Source organism: Alexandromys fortis, unplaced genomic scaffold, assembly GCF_014885135.2.
Source record: "Alexandromys fortis isolate MF-2015 unplaced genomic scaffold, M_Fortis_MF-2015_v1.1 scaffold_10, whole genome shotgun sequence".
NCBI classification, from domain to species: Eukaryota; Metazoa; Chordata; class Mammalia; order Rodentia; family Cricetidae; genus Alexandromys; species Alexandromys fortis.
The window spans coordinates 3,514,513-3,524,308 of NW_026067895.1; the positions used below are offsets into that span (position 1 = coordinate 3,514,513).

At 42.0% G+C, this 9,796-nt stretch overlaps 1 protein-coding gene across 4 annotated transcripts in view; it reads right to left on the reverse strand.

Moving 5' to 3' along the window:
- The window catches only part of Pcsk5 (proprotein convertase subtilisin/kexin type 5), a 411,377-nt gene that overhangs the window by 367,659 nt on the left and 33,922 nt on the right, over nt 1-9,796 (reverse strand). The window lies entirely within an intron of this gene.

Here is a 9,796-nt window from a genome sequence, read left to right on the forward strand (position 1 = left end):
TATATATATATCCCAGCTGCTCAGGAAAGGAATGCAGAGACAGGAGGATCCCTGAGAACTGCTGGCCAACTAGGCAGCTAGTCTAGCTGATCAGCGAACTCCAGGTCCCCTAAGAGACCCTGTCTCAAATAAGGTGGAAATGGACACAGAAGACTCACTGAAGACACTTGGCCTTGCAAGCTCAGCTACTGGAATTTGATACCTAGAACCCACATAAAGGTGAAAGAAAAGAAATAAGTCTGCAAATTTGTCCTCTGGTATCCCTACACACACTGTGACACACAAGTACTCCTCACCCCCTACATACAATCACACATGAATAAATTTGAAGTAGAGAACAATTGAGGAAGGTCGATTCTGACATCTTTGTATACCTATATGCATGTGTGCACCCACACCCGCACCCACATAGGCATACATGCTACGGATCACCCAGCCACACAGGCAAAGCTCATGCCTCGTGTCTCATTTCAGCTGACACCCCAGCTGAACAGCATGTACTCTTGAGCCTCTGTTTTCTTTTCTGGAAAATTGGATTTTGGGCTAGTTAATTTCTAAGACCACTGCAGCGCTCATATTCCATTCTTTAACAGTGACACTTTCCTTGCTTCAGGCAAATACAATAAATGTCTAATTCTCTAGACACTCATGGCTCTGCACTGAAGGAATGACCACTGTGAGGATGTTGTCCAGCTGGTACAATGGAGACCTTGGACTTTCTTAATTAAAACGTCATTGGCCCAGGTTTTTTTTTTTTTCATTATAAACTGTGGGTTGTTTTCTAAGGTCGGTGTCCTTGTCATGTCCCTACCACATGTTTGGTGTCACTTTGACATTGTCTCCTTTTGGAACTTGGGACATCGCACTGTCATTAAAACTCAAGAGAAAGTCCAAAGCCTCACAGTTTTGATTCAAGTGGAAAAGGCCCTGACCGATGCAGATGACTCAAAACTAAGTGAAATATACTGCCAAGGACATCCCAGTGAGTCCTCCATCTCAGCGGTCCTGAGCAAGGGGAACAGGAACAGGTCACGGGTCACAGCCCCACTTCTGGGCTTACCCAGGAGGATATCCCGAAAGGTGTTAAAATGTTGAAGTTCTAAGGGTCAAATTCAAGAGTGACTACATAATTTTCTAAACAAAAATCTTAAGCTCTTTATTACACATAGCTTGTGAAGTTCTCCTTAAGTAGATACAGTAGTTTGGTGGAAAGAACACATATTTCCTCGGGAGGAACCTTGAAGAACTGACCATAAGCAGGCATAGCACAGACGCGAAGATCAGGAGTTCAAGTCAGCCTTGGACACATGGTGAATTCACAGAGAGCCTGGGCTACACGAGACCCAGTCACAAAACCACTCCCATACAAAGAAACTCTGCGGTACAGGAAATGGCTGGATTCAGCCCAATCATCAAGCGCCAACTGTGGGTGGAGTTCATCCTGAGGACGCATTCAAACCCACTGAGACCTTTCCAGTGTAGACCGAAATCCCAGGCTAAACCAATAGACGAGAAGTTGTCAACTGGATCCCCTGTCTCAACTTCAGTTGATTTTGGACCTTGGATGAATCACTCAGCCTCTTTGCGTCTAAGTTTGCTCAGTAGAAAACTGAGAAGCTCACAGGAGGCACTGGAGGCAGACACTGGTCATCAAAGCACACAGGCTTAGGGGGAGCTAAGGAGATGGGTTCAGTGCGGAAAGAACTTCTCAGGAGAGCATAAGAACCTGAGTTCAAATCCCACAAAGGCAGCTGCTGTAGTACATATCTGTAATTCTAGTGCCTCCACAGTGAGAAGAACTGCAGAGACAAGAGAATCCCCAGAAGCTCCTGGGTCAGATAGAATAGCATACACAGCAGTGCACAAGAGAACCTGCCTCAGGCCAGGGTTGTCCGCTGAGGTCCCACATGTACCGAGGCACACATGTGTGCACACATGCATGCGGTTTTAAAGAGACTATTTACGGCTTGGTGTGGAATAAGTGTTAGAACATGAGGTGTCTAGTCCAGTCACTGCTTGGCACGCCATGACTGCTGGAAGCCTACTGGCTTCCCTTCTCTCAGTGTTTCTAGTTCATCTTTCATCCCTCGTTCCTTGTCAGGATTACTTCTGGCCCACACTGTCATTAACTCTTCACTTCCCAGCCCTCACTGGCGAAAACTAAGCGTTGATGGCACAGTACTGTAGGTATGTCGGCAGCAAGGGTGGTTCTACAAGATTGGTCAAAAGTATAAGATGAGATGCCATTTGAGGATGCATCTAACCATGGACCCCACCTATGTCTACAGGTCTTTTCTGCAGATAGTCGCCTATGGACACTTGTCAGAGTAAACTCTGCAAACATTCAAAACACCCAGCTGTCAACAAGAGGTCATTAATTCTATACACATAAAAATAATTCCAACTCCAAGATACAGTGAGTTAAGAATTGAGAAAGGTACACACTCTAGGTAACTATTATGTGGCCCAATTATTGCAAAGAGGAAAAAGGAAGGATTTATAGTTGTATATAGTTGTAGGAATATTTTAAAATAAAATTTAAAAAAATCAAGAGGACCCTTCCTTTCATTGTTTATGCATGTAGGTTTTTATTATGATTTTTAAAACTCATTAAAAATCAAAAAGAAGTAGAGAAGCTTCTTTGAGAGGTGGACAAGGGTTGATGAAGAAACTCATAATGGTACAAGTCCAGAGAGGAAGGATCTGTGGAGTGCACAGCTACAGATGGGCAGTCTTTATCATATCTAACTCTCTCAAAGCTCAGGCACCATCGCAGAAGAGAAGATAGAAAATTTCAAGAGCCAGAGGTCAGGAAGGACCAGAACAAATCACTGTCTTCCAGGGAAAGAAAGGCTTTCCTAGTAAACTCACAGGAGCTATTGCCCAAGAGTAAGCCAGGCCACATTCCAGCGTGAAAGGGAAAGACATGCCCAAGCTCCGCCTCTTAGTGGGGAGTTATTAGGAAGTCAGTGTCTGTAAGAGTCTGGTCATCCCGTGGATGGCCCCATGTATGTGAAAATACGAGCAGCATAAATTTGATTATTGGTTGGTTATTTTAAAAAACAACAACAAAAAAAAGAGGTCACAAACCTGGGAGTAGTAAGGGGAGTAGGGATGGATCTAGGAAGAGGTGGGAAGAGGGAGTCCAGGTGAATACAATCAAAATACATTCAAAATACATTGTATATATGTATGAAATTCTCAGAGAATAAAAACATATGCATTTTTAATTAAAAAACTGAAATAACATACACATATATTCCAGTCATTTTTCCAGGGCATATACACTCTTTAAGTTCTATGTAGACAGTACAAAGGCTACTTCTACCCAGGCCACCAAACCATACAGCCATAAGCAATATTGTTCCTCTTGGGGGATTCTGAGTCTACAAAGCTGGGCAGTGGTGCACTGTAATTTTTTTTGGCTCACGCCTCATTTACTAAAAGCTGAATTTTTGTCAGGCATCTTGTTCCTCTCCTACATATTATCATATTTAGCTTAATTCCCAAGAGTTCTGGAAGCTAAATATCATTAGTCCTAATTGACCAATGGAAGACCCCAGGGTTCAAGGAATACCCAAACACATACTGCTGGGATTAAGTGTGATGAGCTTGGGAAAGATCCACTAACATCAGGGTGAGCTTCGTTTGGTTCTGTCATGGACTCTGTGAATGGCCTTCACAAGTGCACAGCTAAGATGCTAAGCACTCCTTATGCAGCAAGTCACCAGACATGGCACAGATTGTACCGGCCAGACATGAAGTAAAATCAAGCATCACCAGGGCTGTTCTTGAAGGACCTGCTCACTGTGGCGGAGGTCTTAGCATCTGCTTCCTAACTGCCTGAGCATTTTCTGGAATATTATGGGTAATAGTAGTTTGTTTTATTTTGCTTGTTTGTTTTGCCATACTTGTTTTGGTAAGCCGGCAAGAAATTGCAGAGTGTCTAAGTGTTGTACCTGTGGTGACAATGTAGAGTAGCTTCCTAATCCCTTAGCTTTCTGATGGTGGACCAGGGTATGACTTTGAAAATCCAAGGCAATACTGAAAGCTTGACTCTTGTTTCTACTCTCTTGTCTTGTTTTTGTTTTTATTTTTGTTTTTCCAAGATAGGGTTTCTCTTTGTAACAGTCCTGGCTATCCTGGAACTCACTTTGTAAAACAGGCTGTTCTTTAACTCACCAAGATCTGCCTTCCTCTGTCCCCTAGGAGCTGGGATTAAAGGCATGGACCACCACCGCCAGGCTTGTTTCCACTCTATTTATTAACATAAACACCTTCCAAATTAGTGGACCATAGAACCCATTCTTTGTAGTAGGCGCCTCTGACAACTCCAAACTGGACAGACTGGAACTTCTTTAAAACTAGCTATGCATTTACACAGTCAGTTCAGAGATGCTCTATTGCATAGCTCCAGAGCCATGGGCTATTGACAAAAACAGGCCACAAGCTCCTGGATGACCTGCCATGTCCACCTTGCCATCATGCAGATGAAAGGGTGCTTCCGATCTTCTCATGCAACTGTACCACTCGTACGCCTCAAATACTTTTTATGTCAGATGATACTAGAATGATCCTTACAAATGCAACCTGAATGCTAGGCTTCATCATACCCCTGCCGAAAGTCCTTTCATGGCTTCTTTGGTCCTTAAATAAAAATAGCTATACATAACACTCTTTTATGAATTTGTTTCTAAAAGCCAATCAGAATAGGAGGCTCACAGTAAGCACACTTACACAGGAATGGTTGGTTACACTTTGGCCAACTCACTGAATGAATATACTCGGGGCTGCAGGATCTGACCTGGCTCCCCTCTGTAGTCTTACCTTCTCCCCATTTCCTGGATTCCAGCCATGCTGGCCACTGACCTTCAGTTCCATGACTAAGCCATGGGTGCTGACACCTCTACCAACAGCGCCCTGCCTCACTACCTCCATTTTCTCACACTCAAACCCTCTTTCTCATCCTTTATGCCATGCCTCAAATGAGGTCACAGCTCCATTGTATCATCAGGAAATCCTAAGATGTGCCTGGAGTTTAACCCTGATTGGCACAAGGATCAGTCTAGAACTGGCGAACCATCTGCCTGCATGCTCTACGGAGGTTGCAGCGTGTCTGTTTGCAGCTCAACACAAAGAGGATCACAGAACTTGCGGAAGGATCTAACACCACAGTCACTGAATTGCGAAAATCACATACAATAGAGTGCCATATGGTTTGGTCTCTAGTAGGTCTTAGCCGACTGGGGCTGATTTCAACAAAAATGGTTTCATTTGTCCATAACTGGAGTACCAGTTCTGCCAAGGTCATGTGATTGCGACAACTGTGGGTTGAAATGTTGTTGTTTGCGAACCAGCAGCAGAGGGAACTGAGTGCATTGATCCAACTACTTTGTCTCATCTAAACAAAGCAATCCATCGCTTTCCAAGAAAAAATGCATACATATATAAGCATATTTATTTCTCATTTATTAATATGGATGTCCCTTATTGGCATGAATTGTGTCTTTTATATTCTTTCAATAGGACTGAGCCTGCTGAGGGCATTTAATAAACATTAAGAAGAAAAATGTTGTAACACGTTGAGAGTTATTAAAAAAAACATGAAAGCAAAAACAGTAACATCTATAAACAAGTTTCCATCTAGTTCCTTCGGGGCAAGGTAAGACAAAAGATGACTCTGTTATGTCATGTAAGAGTAACAGGGACCAAAACAGGGGACATTATATAATTGATGCAGGGACACTATAAATTTATCAGGAACAAATGAGATACATCAGAGCCCAACCATGCACACCACTGTGTAAAGGAGAAAGAGGAATGGCCTTGGCCCTGGACGCTCATGTTCTGCACAGCTGTCCACATTGTTTTCTGCCTAGCAACCAGCTCTGCTAAGATGAATTTCATCCTTTGTTCCTAATTCTCTCAAGCCTTTGAAAGTGTTGCCTTTAGTAGCAGCCTCTCAGAATTTTCTTATAACTATACTATCTATAACAAAGCATATTCTAAGGAAAGGTTTTCCAAACTATTTAAAAATAAGGTGTGAATGACTGACTATAGAACTCAGTGTCTTGGTTTCTCCAGGCACATCTGAAGGTATGAATGAAGCAAAATAAATGAGTCCATTTATTTATAATTGTCTAAGCTTTTCCTGACAGCTTCCCCATGTCCCTGACGTGGGGAAGATATGGCGAATAGGTAGTGCTGGGCCCTACTTACATGCTGGCCTTGTGCTCTTCCACAGATCACTAGCCACCAATACACCCATCCATACTCACAGTGAAAATCTGTCGGCACAGCATCTCCCTACGGATGGTTTTTATTTCTGCAGAAGAAGCCCTCACCTCGCAGAAGCCTGCCCAGGCCTAATACATGCTTTACATGTGACAAACTGGACAGGGCCAGGCAAACCAGGGCAGGCAGTCACCCAGTTAGAAGCAACTTGATAAACCTATCATTTCTCCTGGGCTACCTGTCTGCCTGGTTTTTGTTCTTATGTTTTCATTTAATAGACTTTTCCAAATTCTCCATTTCCTTTTTGAAAAGTGATTTATTATACCTCTGTCCCACAAATTAAACTCCTAAAATGGGCAAACATATAAAATCTATTAATGTAATCCACTATATAAACAAACTGACAGAAAAAAACACAACATGTTCATCTCATTAGATGCTGAAAACACCTCTGACAAATTCAACACTCCTTCATGATAAGGGTCTTGAAGAGTAAAAAATGGCAATTTTACCAAAAGCAACCTACAGATTCAATGCAATGCCCATCACAATCCCCCCCCCCAAAATTCTTCACAGACCTCGAAAGAACAATGCTGAACTTCATATGAAAAAACAAAAACCCAGGATAGCCAAAACAATCCTGTACAACAAAGGAACTTCTGGAGGCATCACAATCCCTGATTTCAAACTTTACTTCAGAGCTACCATACTGAAAACAGCCTGGTATTGGCATAAAAAGACAGGGGGACCAATGGAATTGAATCAAAGACCTGGATATTAACCCAAACACCTATGAACACCTGATTTCTGACAAAGAAGCAAAAAAATAAAATAAAATGGAAAAAAGAAACCATATTCAACAAATGGTGCTGGCATAACTAAATATCAACATGTTGAAGAATGAAAATAGATACATATCTATCACTATGCACAAAACTCAAGTTCAAATGGATCAAAGACCTCAACATAAAGCCAGCCACACTGAACCTCATAGAAGAGAAAGTAGGAAGTAGACCTGAATGCATGGGCACAGAAGACCACTTCCCAAATATAACCCCAGCAGCAAAGACACTGAGAGCAACAATTAATAAATGGGACCTCCTGAAACTGAGAAGCTTCTATAAAGCAAAGGACATGGTCAATAAGACAAACAGCAACCTAAAGAATGGGAAAAGATCTTCACTAACCCTACATCAGACAGAGGGATAATCTCCAAATTATACAAAAAATTCAAGAAACTTGACATCAATTGAATAAATAAGCCAATAAAAAATGGGGCACAGACCTAAACAGAGAACTCTCAACAGATGAATCTAAAATGGCAGGAAGACACTTAAGGAAATGCTCAACATCCTTAGTTATCAGAGAAATGCAAAACAAAACAACTCTGAGATTCCATTTTACACCTGTAAGAATGACCAAGATCAAAAACACTGATGACAGCTTATACTGAAGAGGATGTGGGGTAAAGCGAATGCTCCTCCATTGCTGGAGGGAGTGCAAACTTATACACCCACTTTGGAAATCACTATGGTGATTTCTCAGAAAATTAGAAAACAACCTACCTCAAGACCCAGCAATACCACTGTTGTATATATACCCAAAGGATGCTCAATCATACCATAAGGGCATGAGCTCAACTATGTTCATAGCAGCATTGTTTGTCATAGCCAGAACCTGGAAACAACCTAGATGCACCTCAGCCAAAAAAAAAAAAAAGTGGTATATTTACACAATGAAGTACTACACAGTGGTAAAAATAAAGACATCTTGAAATTTGCATACAAATGAATGTATCTAGAAAAAAACATATTTAGTAAGGTAACCCAGAACTAGAAAGACAAATACAATATGTACTCACTCACAAGTGGCTTCTAGACATAAAGCAAAGAAAAAAAAAACCAACAGTCCACAACCCCAGAGAACCTAAGAGACAACAAAGAGGACCCTAAGAGAGATGTACATGGATCTACATAGTAAGGAGAAAAAGACAAGATCTCCTGAGTAAATTTGGAGTCTGGGGGTCACAGGAGAGAGTAAAAGAGGAGGGGGAGGAAAGGAGGGAAGCTCAATAAAAACAATAATAAAAAAGAAAACAAAAAAAAAACTAGTAACAGCAGTCACATCTCTACTGTAGGAAAGGTTACCCCTGTATTGACAATTTTCATAATGCAATATCATGTGCAAACATCTGACATGATCACTTTACCAGTAATCACCAAAGTCTGCCTTGATATCGCTTAACTGTTTACTTACCCCCTCAGTTAGTGACTTCTGTATGTCACTAAGCCAAATAATACTGCCAGCAAACCTGCTAAATTAGCTGAAAGCACTGGGTCAGCATGCAGGGACACACCGAGATCCAGTGAGTCCTAGCATTGCAACAGAACATAGCAGTAGTTATCAGTCCTCCAGATTAGGACCGTGACTAGAGCCAAGCAGTCAAGAGCCTGGGCCTGAACAACCTACTTCCAAACGTACTCCCTTAACTACTCAAAAAGATGTGGGCAATAACAGTTTTGCAGATGAACCAAACTTGCCATCATTATGATGAGTGCATGTGTAATGTCCTCCAAAGGCTCAGATGCTCGGACATCTGGTCTTTACCATGTAGCACAGCTTTGAGAAAATTACAACTGGTAAAAGAGAGTAATGTGAGCATATGTCAAAGGATATACTCGAGCCCCACTTCCAGCAGAAGAATGTTCCATGATGTACTAGGAGAATGCCCTGCAGTGTTACCACTGCCTCCAAAACAACCAAGGCCAGGCAGCAGGCCTTCAGTGCTGTAACAAACTGAAATCTCCTAACCCGTGAGCCTAAATAAAGCCCGGCCTCTTTAGTGTGCTTCCAGTGAGGAATCTGGTTACAACAATGAACAAAGTAACTGATAAAGAAACCTAAGAGTTACATAGAAACCAGGCACAGGGGTGCATGTTTTTAATCCCAGCACTTGGGAGGCAGAAGCAGGCAGGTCTCTCTGAGTTTGAGGCCAGCCTGCTCTACACAATGAATTCCAGGATAACCAGAATTACACAGTGAGACCATATCGTTAAAAAAAAACAAAAGACAGTGTTGCCAAGTGGTTCCTAGACCCTGGGAGAATTTCTGGTAGCACATGGAGGAAGATTGCCAGCACATGCCCATCTCTACTGCTGTCCCGGGGAAGCTTATATTAGTGTCTGAAACCCAGTTCACAGATGCCAGTATGCTGCGCAACAGCACACAAATAATCTTCCTCTGACCTTTATTTCACGTCCACTGTTCAAATTTCTTGTGATTTCTTTCTCAGTTCCTGCAGGTTGAAGCTGAGCATTTGAGCTCCTTCAGAGAAGGACTCTGGAGCAAAAAATAAATTCAGAGCTACACCATTACGGTATTTAAAAAAAAAAAAAAAACTCGGGATGCTCAAGGGAAGATGTGCACTCCCAATGATTTTAGATATGTAATCTCTCTCTAAGATAAGCATGTATATAGCAGGCTAAATAACAGGTGTTCAAAACATCTGTGTCTTAATCCTTGGAACCTGGGGAAAGATGCCTAATAGGCTAAGAGAAATATA